Source organism: Pleurodeles waltl, chromosome 5 (genome assembly GCF_031143425.1).
Source record: "Pleurodeles waltl isolate 20211129_DDA chromosome 5, aPleWal1.hap1.20221129, whole genome shotgun sequence".
Taxonomy (NCBI): domain Eukaryota; kingdom Metazoa; phylum Chordata; class Amphibia; order Caudata; family Salamandridae; genus Pleurodeles; species Pleurodeles waltl.
Genome location: NC_090444.1, coordinates 1,067,431,006 through 1,067,444,951, shown reverse-complemented (window position 1 = coordinate 1,067,444,951; position 13,946 = coordinate 1,067,431,006).

The following is a 13,946-nucleotide window of genomic DNA, read 5'->3' as shown; positions in this document are numbered from 1 at the left end:
CAGATCTGTATTACTTCAAAGGTAGCAAACCCAGTCGATCCCCAATGTAGAGGAATGCGTGATAAAAAGTAAGAGAGTAAGAAATAAGGAGTGGCTTCACAAGTTTCAATGTAAAGAGGCAAGAGATTTGATCAAATCAAGGGGACATTTAAGGAAGGCGCTTTACAATATTAAAGAAGCTGATAAGGCTGTCGGGAAACTGTCTTATCTAGCTATTTTTGCTGATATTGTGAAATTTTATATTTTATCGCTGCTTTGTTGAGGTACTCTGTAATAAAATATGACCTATTAATGTAATGTATTTTCATATTATTGTCAGAGTATGAATGCTCTGTTGCAATATTTTTATTGTCATTTTGGATCTCAATAAACTAAAATAAAAAAAGTGGGACATATGGAAGGCCATTGCAAAGAGGTTGTGCACTGTGAAGGTCCATAAGCTGTGCAGTCTGCTTTGGAGGAAGAGTTTGGACTACCTCTGACACTGGACCAGAAATTCAGGCCAAGTCCAGCTTGGCCAGACCTCCCAAAGAAGCAAGAGCATGCACCGCACCCTGCCCCCCAATGGTTCACACCCTTGCAGTGCCCTACCCAGAGCTTGATGGACCATTGAAGGCCCATCAAGGGGGTAATTTATTGGATGTAGCTATTCTTGTTTAACTTTTGTAATTTTAAGCAATGTTGTTTGGCATCAACTTGAAGGTTGACACACCTCCAATGCACAAGAGGTGTAATTTTTTAAGATGTGTGTTTGGTGTATTGTTTTATGCTAAAGGTTTTCACCAGTTTCCTCATCACAAGCCAAATACTGTTTAGACCAGACACGTGTCTGCATGAGAAAAAAGGGATACCTGCATTTTCTCCAAGTTATAAGGAACATTTGTACCACACATGTCCTGTTTGAAGATTGGATCACATGTGATGCTCCATCACAAGATAATTTAGGCTCTATTATTGCTGACATGGCATAGTATACACTTATGATACTGTTGATGTTTCAGATTTTGCATTCATAAGTTGGTACAATGGCAATACGATCATGAGCTTCTTCTCCAAAAGGACTGGAAATATGTGCACAATGGCATCATTTCATATCTGAAATATGCTAGAAATATTGTCCAGATGGGCCTGCTCTCTGCCCCATTGATGTCCCTTGCGTGGGAGGTTGGTTCTGACAGTATGAATAGGAGGATAGTACTTTGCATGCAACCCAACCTTTAGACATTTAGGGGACTCATTCTTGTACCCTTTACAACCAACATTTTGAGATATTTATCTAATTTTCATTATAAATATTTAGGCCCTCATTACGACCCTGGCGGTCGGTGATAAAGTGGCAGTAATACTGCCAACAGGCTGGCGTTAACTAACACCAAATTATGACCATGGCAGAAAGATCCACGAAAGACAGCCAATGTACCACACTAACTGCCAGAGTGGAAACAAAAGGCACCACGGCGGTAGCTGCCTACAGCCATGAGGAAGTCAAAGTTCCGCCCACCATATTATGACTACACAACCTGCCACCTTTTCCAGGGCAGTGCTAATGACATCAAAAGCCTGATAGAAACTGAGCTCAGAAGTGAAAGGACTCTCCTTTGGAGGCAGAGGGAAGAACCACGCCACCATAGAGCCCGAACTGCATGTTTTTCCAATAATATTCTACATTCTGCTCCACCACGAGCACCAATGCCGGTAAAGACGACGACAGTGAGTACAGTTGCCTTGCACACAAGGGAGGGGGGAGGAAAACGAGAGTGACACACACATGCACCATAAACACCCCACACATACACACCATACACACAACCAGCTGCACAAGAATACAAGTTAACCCCCCTAAATTGGCTGAATAATGAAAGGACAACATTTTTTTACCAAAGTGAATGTAATAAGATCAGCACAGTATAATTTATAATTTAGGCAATGTAACAGATATATTCAAATGTACAGAATAAGGGACACAGCTCAGTCCTCATTTTGCATTGGCTACATGGCCACAGGCCAAAGTCCAAGGCCCCACTTGTCACCTGCTTCAACACTGAGAGAACACTGCAGGGGCATCAGCTAGTAAATAGGTAGGCACCTCAGGGGGAGGGGGACACCTCAGCCGGGAGCTGAAAAAAGACCACTGGTTCTGGAGGGGGCAACATGACCTGTGCTTGGTCCTGGGGAGTGCAAGGCCACAGTATCTGGAGTGGGTGTCTTGCCCACTGGTTCTGGAGGGGGCAACATGCCCTGTGCTTGGTCCTGGGGAGTGCAAGGCCACAGTCTCTTGAGTGGGTGTCTTGCCCATTGGTTCTGGAGTAGACAGGCCGCACAGCAGCCCATGGATGCAGGATTACATGTCGTCCACTGGCGGTAATGGCTGTACTGTGGTGATGGTGGTGGGAGGCACCAGCACATCCCCTGCACCCTCGGATGGATGCACTGAGGTAGTGCTGCTGATGGAGGAGGCTCCTGCACATCCTCTGCACCCTCGGATGGATGCACTGTGGTGGTGCTGCTGGTGGGGGGAGGCTCCTGCCCATCCCCGCACCCACGGATGGATGCACAACCATGCTTGGTGGTGGAGGCTCCGTCACAGCTGTTGGCCCAGGCTCCTTGACCCTCTTGCCTGCAGGTGCAGGCTCCTTGTCCTTCCTGCCTGCTGTTGCAGGCTCCTTTCCCTTTCTGGTGGCAGGTACAGTCTCCTTGGTCTTCCTGCCTGCTGGTGCAGGCTCCCTGCCCTTTCTGGTGTCAGGGCCAGGCTCCTTGGTCTTCCTGTCTGCTGGTGCAGGCTCCTTCCCCTTCAGTAAATGTGGCCTGGATTCCTTTCCACCACGGTTGGGGATGGAAATGGGCCCGTGGACTGTGTGGCTGAGGTGCTTGGCTGGGTTTGTGATACCCTGCCTTACGTGCAGGACGGGGGGAGGTGGAGAAAAGAGGTCAATGGTGGGTAGGAACAGTTGTTTAGGGAAATTGGGGTGGGAAGAGAGAGACGGAATGGGAGTGGAGGATGAGGGAGTGGTTGTTGGAGGTGTTTGTCTGCTGGATTTGGGTGCAGGTGCATGGACTGTATGCTGTTGTGATGTGGATGGCTGTTGGGTGTATGAGTGCTTGCGTTTGGGAGAGGACACAGGGGACATGTGCATGGATGTTGTGGATGTGTCTGCCAGTGAGGTGTGGTGATGATGCTGGTAGTGGATGATGATGATGTAGTGCATGCAGGTGTGAGTGTTGACGTAACTAGGTGGGAGATGGAGGAGGAAGAAGAGGGGGAGACAGTGGAAATAGTGGATGTTGTGTCTGCAACTGGATGGTGTTTGTGTGAGTGCCTGTGGGATGAAGTGTGGTGCTTGTGTTTACCTGTGACACTCTTGGGTGTTGTCTTGTGTGCATGCTCGTCTGCCTGTGTGCTTGGGATGGGTTGGGGTTGAGGAGAATGGGACTGGGAAGTCGAAGTTGGAGGGGGAACAGTAGTAACAGGGACAATGGCTGCCATCGGAGAGGAGGCCAGAGCCTGGATTGATCTCTGTTGGGGAGCCAATCCAATGTGAATGCCGTCCAGGAATGCAATAGATTGTTGCATCTGGGCTGCCAGCCCCTAGATGGCATTCACAATAGTTGACTGCCCTACAGAGATGGATCTCAGGAGGTCAATAGCCTCCTCACTCAGGGCAGCAGGGCATACTGGGGCAGGGCCTGAGGTGCCTGGGGCGAAGGAGATGCCCACCCTCCTGGGTGAGCAGGCACAGGCAACTCAATGAGGGGCTGCTGGGAGGATAGTGCTGCTACAGGGGGAGGCGGCTATATCTGGGGTGGTCACAGAAGTGTCTGCCACCACCAGGGAGCTTCCATCGGAGGAGGTATCTGTGTCTGAAGTGTCCCTTCCAGTCTCCACCATGGTGCTCCCCTCGCCCTCCATCCCACTGGTGCCTTCACCAGTGGAGGACTCTGCCTCGTGGGTCCTGAGGGATGCAGCTCCCTCTGTCGCCGGTGCCTCTGCTCCTCTGCTCCTCTGCCAGATGATGCTAATGCACATAAGGACAGGATGACAAAACAAGAAAGGGGGGAGAGAGACAATGGATACATTGGGTCAATGGCTGCACAAACACCACCGTTGGTATACACAGCACCCTCACACACAGGGAACAGACCTACGCACTATGTATTGCACCACCACTGATATTGCTAGCCATCAAGGCATAAGGAGGGGCACACACCGCCAAACTGCAGTACACCTAGGACCCACGCAGCCTTGGCCAGTAGTGGATGCCTACGAGGTAGGTAGCAAGATTATTTCTTCAGAACCCTAGCCACCAGGGGACCTACACTGCAATGTCAGGCCTGGCCTAGGGGCACCCACTGATACACATCCACCATCCAAATACCACCCTAGATGTAATGATGGGCACTGTACTTACTCCCTTGTGGCTGCTGTGATGCCCTCAAGTGCCCATCCAGCTCTGGATAGGCCACCGCCAGTATGTGGGCCATCAAAGGGGGTCAGGGTTCGATGGGCACCCCTTCCTCGTTGGGAGGCCATCCCCAGCTGGGCCTCCACCGTCTTTCGTGCCCAGCGTCTCAGGTCCTCCCACCATTTGTGACAGTGGGTGCTCCTCCTGCATAGATCCCCAGGGTCCGCACTTCCTTGGTGATGGCACACCATACACCCTTCTTTTGATGGGAGCTGACCTGCAGAGGAAATACATAGAGGGAAATACCTTTAGACAACGAGTCTAGCCTGCTTCACATATGGCCCTCCATACCCGTTTCCATCACCATTGGCACACACATAGCCCAGCATACAACCTGTACGCCGCCAAGAGGACTTCCACCCACCCCCTCACACGAGGCCTTCACACACACCACTCCATGCATTCATGCCGCATGCATCGTGCCCACAGTGTACTCACCTGTTGGTCTGGAGGCCCATACAGCAGTCCATACTGAGGTAGGACCCTATCCATCAGTCTCTCCAACTCCTCAGAAGTGAAGGCTGTGGCCCTTTCCCCGGTCACACGGGTCATGGTAAGTTCCAGACCAAGTCACAGCAGCACATGCAGTGTAGGACCTCTCCTAAGGAAGGTCAGGTAGTAAGTGACGAATATGATAGAAAATGGCGGTCACATCCGCCACTGTGCATATCTTCACCGCAGGCATAGATCACTATTGGCTACTGTAACCCCTAGGGCCCAATGTTAACCAATGAGGAGTTGAACTGAGGTTCCCGACTGCCTCCCACAATGGCGCACAACATCAGCGGAATTACCTCACTTCCACCTGTTCCTCCACACAGGACAGGGGGATGCCATTTCATAGGGGGGGCAGGCCTCCGGAATAATGGTGCGTCACATGAGGTATTGGCACATCCTGTACAAATCACACTGACCCACTACATGTTTATACATGCAAACTACTATTGTAGCTCCATTGTTCAGGTTGTGACCGGCTCCTCACTCTTGTGTCCCTTAGATTCCTACCGCTGTGGACGAATAGGAGATGGAGACATACCCCCGTATACAGACCACTGGTGGACTAGGCAACACTGGAGGAGAGGCACATTATCCTCACCTATAGACTTGACAGGGCAACAATCACAGAGCTGTGGGCCCAGTTGGAGCCTGACCTGATATCTGCTATCTGTAACCCCACTGGGATCCCCCCTCTTGTGCAAGTGCTATCAGTACTCCATTTCCTGGCAACTGGTTCTGTCCAAGTGACAGTGGGCTTGGCAACAGGAATGTCACAGCCAATGTTCTCAAACGTGCTGACAATAGTGTTGTCTGCCCTGATAAAACACATGTGCAGCTACATTGTTTTTCCCCAAGTTGAGGATTTGGCCACAGTGAAAGCCGAGTTTTATGCAATTGGGACACATCCCTAACATAATTGGGGTGATTGGTGGAATACATATTGCATTTGTACCCCCCCAGCAGAATGAACAGGTGTTCAGGAATCCTAAGAGTTTTCACTCCATGAATGTTGAGATGGTGTGCTTGGCGGACCAGTACATCTTCCAAGTCAATGCTGGGTCGATGCATGGTGCCTTTGTCCTGAGGAATGGCAGCATCCCAAATGTGATGTCCCAACTACAGAGGCACAGGGTGTGGCTAATAGGTGAGCCCTGGTTCCCACCCATTATATGTTTGTTTATGGGTATGGTGTGGGCCATATAGGATAGTGTGTGGCTAAAGGTTGTCCCTCAATATTTGCGGTTGACTCTGGTTACCCAAACCAATCATGGCTGCTGACCCCTGTGAGGAATGTCAGGACAATGGCAGAAGAACGTTATAATGAGGCACATGGTCGAACCAGAAGGATCATTGAAAGGATTTTCAGCCTCCTGAAGGCCAGGTTTCAGTGCCTGCATCTAACAGGTGGATCCCTGTGCTAATCACCCTAGAAGGTCTGCCAGATAGTAGTTGCATGCTGCATGTTGCATAACTTGGCCCTCAGACGCCATGTCCCTTTTCTGCAGGAGGAGGAGGCTGGAGATGCCTGTGTGCCAGCAGTGGACCCTGTGGACAGTGAGGATTAGGAGGCAGAGGATAAGGATGAGGACAATGACACACAAGTAGGACAGTGTAACTTTACATTTCAATGATTTTGGTTGTAATCTGTGTGGTAATGGCATGCTGATATTTCCCACTGCTATGCCCATTTACTGTTCCCTCTGGCTATTCATTTTGCAGATGTTGGTGATCTGACATATATTTCTGGTGTGATCACTATAGCCAGCTACAGGACATTCATCTATGCTAATTCTATGTACAGGTCATTTGCAATGGTTTTACCTGTTTCAATCAATACATATTTGAAATATATAACATACTCGAAATAGAATTTGACCAAAGGGTGTTTATTGAAGTGCTAACATATAGGGGGAAAGTGCAATGGGATAGGGTGATGATGGGGGAAACTCCAGGGTATTGTTCCAGTCTGTTTGTAGCACAGGTGCAGTGTCCTAGGGGACATAGGAAGAGGAGCAATGGCAGTTCAAGGTGGACAGAGTGATTGAGTGTGACACAAGGGTGGCAATCAGGAGAGTCTCATTTCCTGGCGGAGTCTTGGCAAGTGTCTCTGGCTGCTGTCTGGATCGCAGGGAACATTTTTGGGGAGGTTCACCTTCTGCAGGGGAGGGGTGCTGGTGGCCTGTGAGTCTAGTATTGGGGCTTCCTGGCCACCAGCGTCAGCAGAGATCGAAGGCAGTTCTCATGTTTGGCTAGTTGCAGGGGCCCACTGGTGTGAGACTGCCTCCCTCATTATGTTGGCCATGTCTGCCAGCACCCCTGCTATGGAGATCAGGGTGTTGTTGATGGCCTTCAAGTCCTCCCTGATCCCCTGGTACTGTCCCTCCTGCAGCTGCCTGTTCTCCTTTACGTTGTCCAGGATCTGGCCCATCGTGTCCTGGGAATGTTGGTAGGCTCCCAGGCTCTCGGTGAGTGCCTCCTGGAGAGTCGGTTCCCTGGGCCTTTCCTCCCCGGCGCACAGTGATCCTCCAGTGTTCCTGTTGGCCTGTACCTCTGTCCCCTGAACCGTCTGTCCACTGACCCCAGGTCCTTGATTGTCTTGGGGGCGAGGTGTGGCTTGGGGTCCCTGTAGAGGTGGACACACTGCTGATTGACATGTCCTTGGGGCAGAGGTGTGGGTACGTTGGGTGGGTGCTGTGGTCATATTATCTGATGGGGGAGGCTCCATGGTGGTGTGTGACTGGGCCTGGGTAATCGGCTGTCCAGTGGTCCCTGATGGGCCAGGTTGGTCATCCAGATCTTGAAGACCAGAGTCACTGTGGGCCTCTTCAGTTGGGGGACTAGAAAGTGCTGGCTTTTCCTCTCCGGTGACATTGGCAGGGGTACCTATGGAGATGTAAATGATGTTTTATGGTTTCTGTGTCTGACATATTGTACATTGGTGGCTTCCCCTCTATGGATGGATTTGCCCTGCCAGCTTTCAGTTGTGTATCTTAGTACATGGTGGGATTGTTAGTTCTCTCTGCTATGCATGCTTTAGTGATGATTGTCCACGCAGGGCTGTGAGGGGTGTCAATGCATTGGTACAGCATGCAGGACTTGGCATTGGGATGAGTGAGATGTGATGGTGGGGTTGAGGAACCGGGAGAAAATGTCGCTGATTCTCTCTCAGCGGTGGAGGGACACCCTAAGTCCTCAGGGTATATAGTCATACATTACACACACCACACGGAGTCACCAACTGTAGGAGAAAAGATACGTTTTATTAGATGGTTTACTAGCCCGAGCCAGTACAGAGTCCCAGGACAGACATAGAGACTTTCCTACGGAGGCTGCCCCTTCACTCTGGGGCACCCAACCTTATATACACACAAAACTGCTTAGTCAGAGGACAACTCCACCCCTAGTGTATTCAAGATCCTCTGCGGCCTTCAGAATATTTCAGGGATACACGTGTGGTGGGAGAAAGTACGAAGCAGCTGGCAGGAGGTGGCAACGACCTGTACAAACCTGTTCTGGCAGTTACTGATTAAGCACAAACATTCTCGGAACTACGGTTAGAACAAGTAAATTACAGTGATAAGCAGATTGCAGCTTATCATAATAAAGATAAACAGATGCCTAGCAGCTATGGTGTATGATTAACTTTATGTACATTTTCTCAATCCCTCCTTTTGCCATCGTGAGGCAAGTTTGAACGTCATTCAGTGTCTATGTTAATGGACATAAGGTCTTTTATCTCCTGCTCAAGGGACAGCATTGCCGTGTGTTGAGGAGGGCGAACAGGTCAATGGGCAAGGGATGCCATACAGCAACCGCACAAAGCAGGTAGGCACTGTACACAAAGACAACAGGAGAGGAATACAGCAATGAGCACAAAAAGGAATATTAGTATCTTCCAGCCCCATTGGGAAATCAAACCCCAAAACCAGTCGGTCAAGGACCATGTTCCTTCATCTTGGTGTATTGTGGAAGCTATCGTATGCAACCTTTGAATAGCTTTATACAGTGAAGGGGCATTGTCTGGTATATAAATGCAGCAGCTCGATCCGATCAAAGTACAGACTCCACCACGGTCTGCTAGTATGATGTCAAGTACCATTCTATTTTGAAGAGTAACAAGGCGGTCAGCAGCGAGTTCTGCAGTGATGTTGCTCAGGGCCCCAGCAGTCTCGTTAATGGTTGCCTCCACAACTTGGGTGAGATATCTGATAACCCTACTGTTCGTCATAGGGCCCCAAAATGGAAGGACTCCTTTAAAGTAGTCCAATGCTTCTTGTGCTGGGGTATCTTCTGCAGATATTACCCCTCTCCGAGTCCTGTGGTGTTGAGGGCCAGCTGTGTAAGTTGGTGGTAGTAACCAAGCAATGTAACACGTACCGGTCCAGGTGGGTACCAAGGAGGTGTAGGCATTATTACCACAAACAAAATACGTGTTTTGTGACGGTATCATGGTAGGCCAATCAGTTCCATTCAATATTATTGTAGCATTACAGTTGCTGGCACCTACACTTCTATTACCATTTTTCTGAAAACAAAGTGGAGCCTTGACCTGTGTTACAAAAAATCTTTGGCCAATCCGGGGTGTGGTATTAAAGGATAAAAAATATATGTCAGTAGACCTATTTCGTCGGTCAGCATACTCTGACTTTTCTTCCTTTGTTCCATAGACTCTCGTTCCAGTAGGCCAACATAACTGGTATAGGTGGGTGACCAATAGTCCAGAATTAGTAGCATCCATTGAGGTAGCCCAGATGGCTGATAGTTCATACCAGGCGCTGCAGGAGCCATCGAAAGAAAAAGGAAATGAAATATATGGCAACCCTTTTTGCACGGAACTTTGTAGCAAGCCACATACCCAACAATTTGTTCTATTTACAGCCAGCTGATGTTGATGTAACATAGATATGAAGGTATTTTTTTTCATATTCCTTGCGTTGTCCTTCCTCATTGGGTGGTAAGGAAACATGGCTGTGTTCTGGAGGCGGTGACAGAGTTGGAGAGATCTTTGAGTCAGAATCATGTATCAACCATCCAATGCAGGCCAGAAGTACCAGACATAGCACTGTTATGGTGAGGCAAGCGATACGCGGGCCCAATAGTCTTTTCCGATATTTTATTTTCTGCATTTTCCTCTTGTCTTCCTGTATAACGCCCATTTCTGTTTATTGCTTGTCTCACTAGCAGTTCAGTCCAACCTAGGTGCTGCCCGTGACTGTTGATTTCTTCACTGAGGGGTGATTCCAGCAGTCCTATTGACACACTCTGGTCCGCCCCAACAGACAAAATCACGGCCCTGCAGCTATTGTCAGACTTAGTACAGGGGACAAGCAATTAGTTCATGTTCTTATTTTCAAATTTTTCGTGGGCGAAAATTGTATCTGGTGGAATTCGGTACGGTATGGTCAGGAAACAACTGTTCAGTGGGACCAGGATCTGGAGAGGCCCCCTGCAGGGCACTGTCGTTCTGTTCTTTATTTCTTTCTGTATTTCTATTGGAACTGTCCTTCCTTGTTGGGCAGTCACCACCTTTTATGCCTTCACAGGATACAAACAGAGGTATTTTCTTGCAGTGTGAAGCATGTATCCAATTCTTGGCTCCCTTGACTTTGACTGCTCTTTCGAGTAGCCAGGAGGACCTGTCGCGGACCTTTCCAGCGGAGCTCAATACTCTTTTTCCGTTGAAAATTCTTCGTGAGAACCAAATCACCAGGTTGCAAGTTGTGGCCTGGATCGGTGGGCACAGAGGGTAGTGCTTCATGTACCTGCTGACGAATCAGACGTAAAGAATTAGTAAGTTCAGCGAGATAATCCAGCAAGACAGGATGTTCAATGTCAGAGTATTTATGAGGACGTGGAACACCACAAATATTCGCCGGCCTCCCCATCACTATCTCGTGTGGTGACAACCCTGACCTAGAATGGGGTGTCATCCTAACAGATAATAATGCTAGGGGCAGTGCATCTGGCCATGTAATACCGCGATCAGCACATACTTTTGATATTTTCAACTTGAGTGTACCATTATAATTCTCTACTAAGCCTGCTGATTGGGGGTGATTGGCTGCGTGAAACTTCTGCCGGAGACCTAGACCTTCGCAGACCTTCCTCATGACCTGTCCAGTAAAGTGACTTCCGTTGTCTGACCATACACATCGAGGGATCCCGAATCAGGGAAAGAATTATTTCAAGAGTATTTTAGCTGTAGTAATAGCAGTGTTGTCTTTAGTTGGGTAGGCCTCCACCCATTTACTAAACATACAAACCGCGACCAGGACGTATCTCAAATTGTTAAACCTTTCCATTTCAATATAATCCATTTGTAACACTTCAAAAGGAAAATCTGGGGGGCCAAAATGTCCGGGTGGGACTGGTGTACCTTTTCCTGGGTTATGTTTTAAACATATCATACATGTTCGAACCAGATGGTCTGCTGTCTTCCTGATACTATCATTAGCCCAAACAGGGGCAAGTATGTCACAGATACTTTTGGCACTTATATGGGCTGGACCATGGGCCATCGTTACTACTGGTAAGATAAATGCATCAGGGAGCATCCATCTTTTGTTTTGCGACAGATCTGTCCAACACTGTATGTCCTCATCAAACTCGGCCTTTCCTCCCTTCCATGAAATTAGCTCTTGTTCAGTAGCCTCTGCCTGAATCCTTTGTACACTTTTCAGTGTGTTCCCAAATATCTCATGCTCAGAGACCTCCTTTCTATTTTCCACTATGTACATACATCCTATCTTTTCACATGCTGTTTCTTTCGCTATCTGGTCAGCAAAGGCATTGCCTCGGCCGACATCATCGGTCACCTTTCTGTGTGCACTACACTTGATGATGGCCATGGTCTGGGGAAGTGCAAGAGCGGACAAGAGGTTCGATATCAGTGTCCCATGTTGAATATGGGTACCGTGTGAGGTCAGAAAACCTCTTTCTGCCCATAATCGACCAAAATTGTGTACCACCCCGAATGCATACTGGCTATCTGTGTAGATGTTGACATTCAGTCCCTTACTCAGCTCACAAGCTCGCGTCAGAGCTATCAATTCTGCAGCTTGAGCCGAATTCTTTGGTATCCTAGCAGCCTCTATTATCTTTTCCATTGTTGTTACAGCATAGGCTGCAGAGGTGGTACCATCGGGTAATTTAAGGCATGAACCATCCACTTATAGTGTTCCATCAGGATCATGTAATGGAGTATCTTGCAAGTCTACTCTGCCTTTTGTCTCATCTTCTGTACGAAGGATGCAGTCATGTAGATCAGTGTGGGTATCCTCAAGCTCCTCCGTGAGGGGCAGCAGGGTGGCAGGGTTGAGTGTGTTACACCTCTGAAGTGTGATATGGCTAGCCAGAAGTGTCAATTCATACGTGGTCAAATGGGCATTTGTGAGATGTTGCGTTTTTGTCTTATTCAGTAATGCATCAACAGTTTGTGGAACCAGTAACATGAGAGGGGAGTGCATTACTATCCCAGCAGACTGGCGCACCGCAACTGCAGCCGCAGCTACTGCGCGCAAACATCCCGGGAGAGCACGGGCCACAGGATCTAACAGGGCCGAAAAATAGGTACACGGCGCTGTTTGCCCCTATGTTCCTGGGTCAATACTGACAGGAAACATCCGTCCTTCTCACAGACATACAAATGGAAGGGCTTACGATAGTCAGGTGTGCCTAGCACAGGTACTGTACAGAGTGCGTGCTTAAGGTCGTCAAAACTGGATTGGAAATCATCATTCCACTCGATGTTCTCAGAACAATCCTTACGTATGAGAGACAAAAATGGTTTGATGAGAAGGGAATAAGTTGGAATCCACTGACGACAAAAGGAAGTGATGCCTATAAAGGCTCTCACATCTCTCTGAGTCCGTGGGACAGGTATGTTTCGAATGGCTTGTACTCGTTCAGCAGTCAAGGTACGTCCCTCCTTAGACAGGAGGTGACCGAGATAGGTGACCTGCTGTCTACAATACTGCAATTTAGGGAGAGAAACCTTGTGATTATGGTGAGCAAGGTGCTGTAGTAGGGCCACTGTGTCCACTAGAAAATTATGAGGAGTACCGTTGACTTGTACTTCAACGTGAGGGCCATTCTGTTTAACGGGGATAGAGACCGGTCCCACCCCCCTCTGTCTTACGCTGTCCTAATCAAAAGAGGAACCTTGTCCATCCATTGGGTCATAGTCATCATAAAAAAGTTGGCGCTGCGGAATTTTGGAGGAGGGATTGTCAAAATAGTTCTGTCGCGGAGTACTGTGCGAGCGTGGTCCCACTTGCTGTCTGTCTCTGTCAGTATTCTGTGGAGAGTGGCCTGCGCGCCCGCGTACTCTATTATCCGGGTGGGCGATATTTCGGGAGGGGCCAACTTTATTTGGGCAATCATTTTTCCAATGGCCCTCCTCTTTACAGTATGCACATTGGTAATACCCTAGAGATGGGAAGGTGGTAGTAGTTGTTTGTTGTTAGATGGGCCCTGGCCCTGGGAATAGGACCTGGAAGGCTGTGGACGGGACGGCGGATATGCCCGTTGAATTAATATTTTTGTCTTCAAATCTTTAGACTTTTTGTCCGCTTTCTCTTGCTCCTCTATTTCCCTATTCTCGTAATATTGGGCCATTGTCAGAATACCAGTGGATGTTGTCACTGGGCAAGTACTTTCACAAAGTTTTAATTTAGCGTTTATGTCAGGTAACAGGTTAGCAACAAATTTGTCCACAAACAATCGGAGTCCACCTTCGGTGGCCATATCCTACCCACTAAAGTCAGAGAATATATTCTCAAACCTAGTGAAAAAGTCGGAAACACTCTCACCCTTTTTCTGCTTACAAGCTGACAACTTATCCCAATTTATTCTATGCGGCGTGAACATTGTTTTCATGAAATCTACAATGTGATCTGGGAGAGCTAATATTATTGGTTCAGGTTTTGCTCCCCCTGTTCGTGCACGCTCAGCTCCTTCAAATGCTGCCCAGGTACCCCCGAGTTCAGC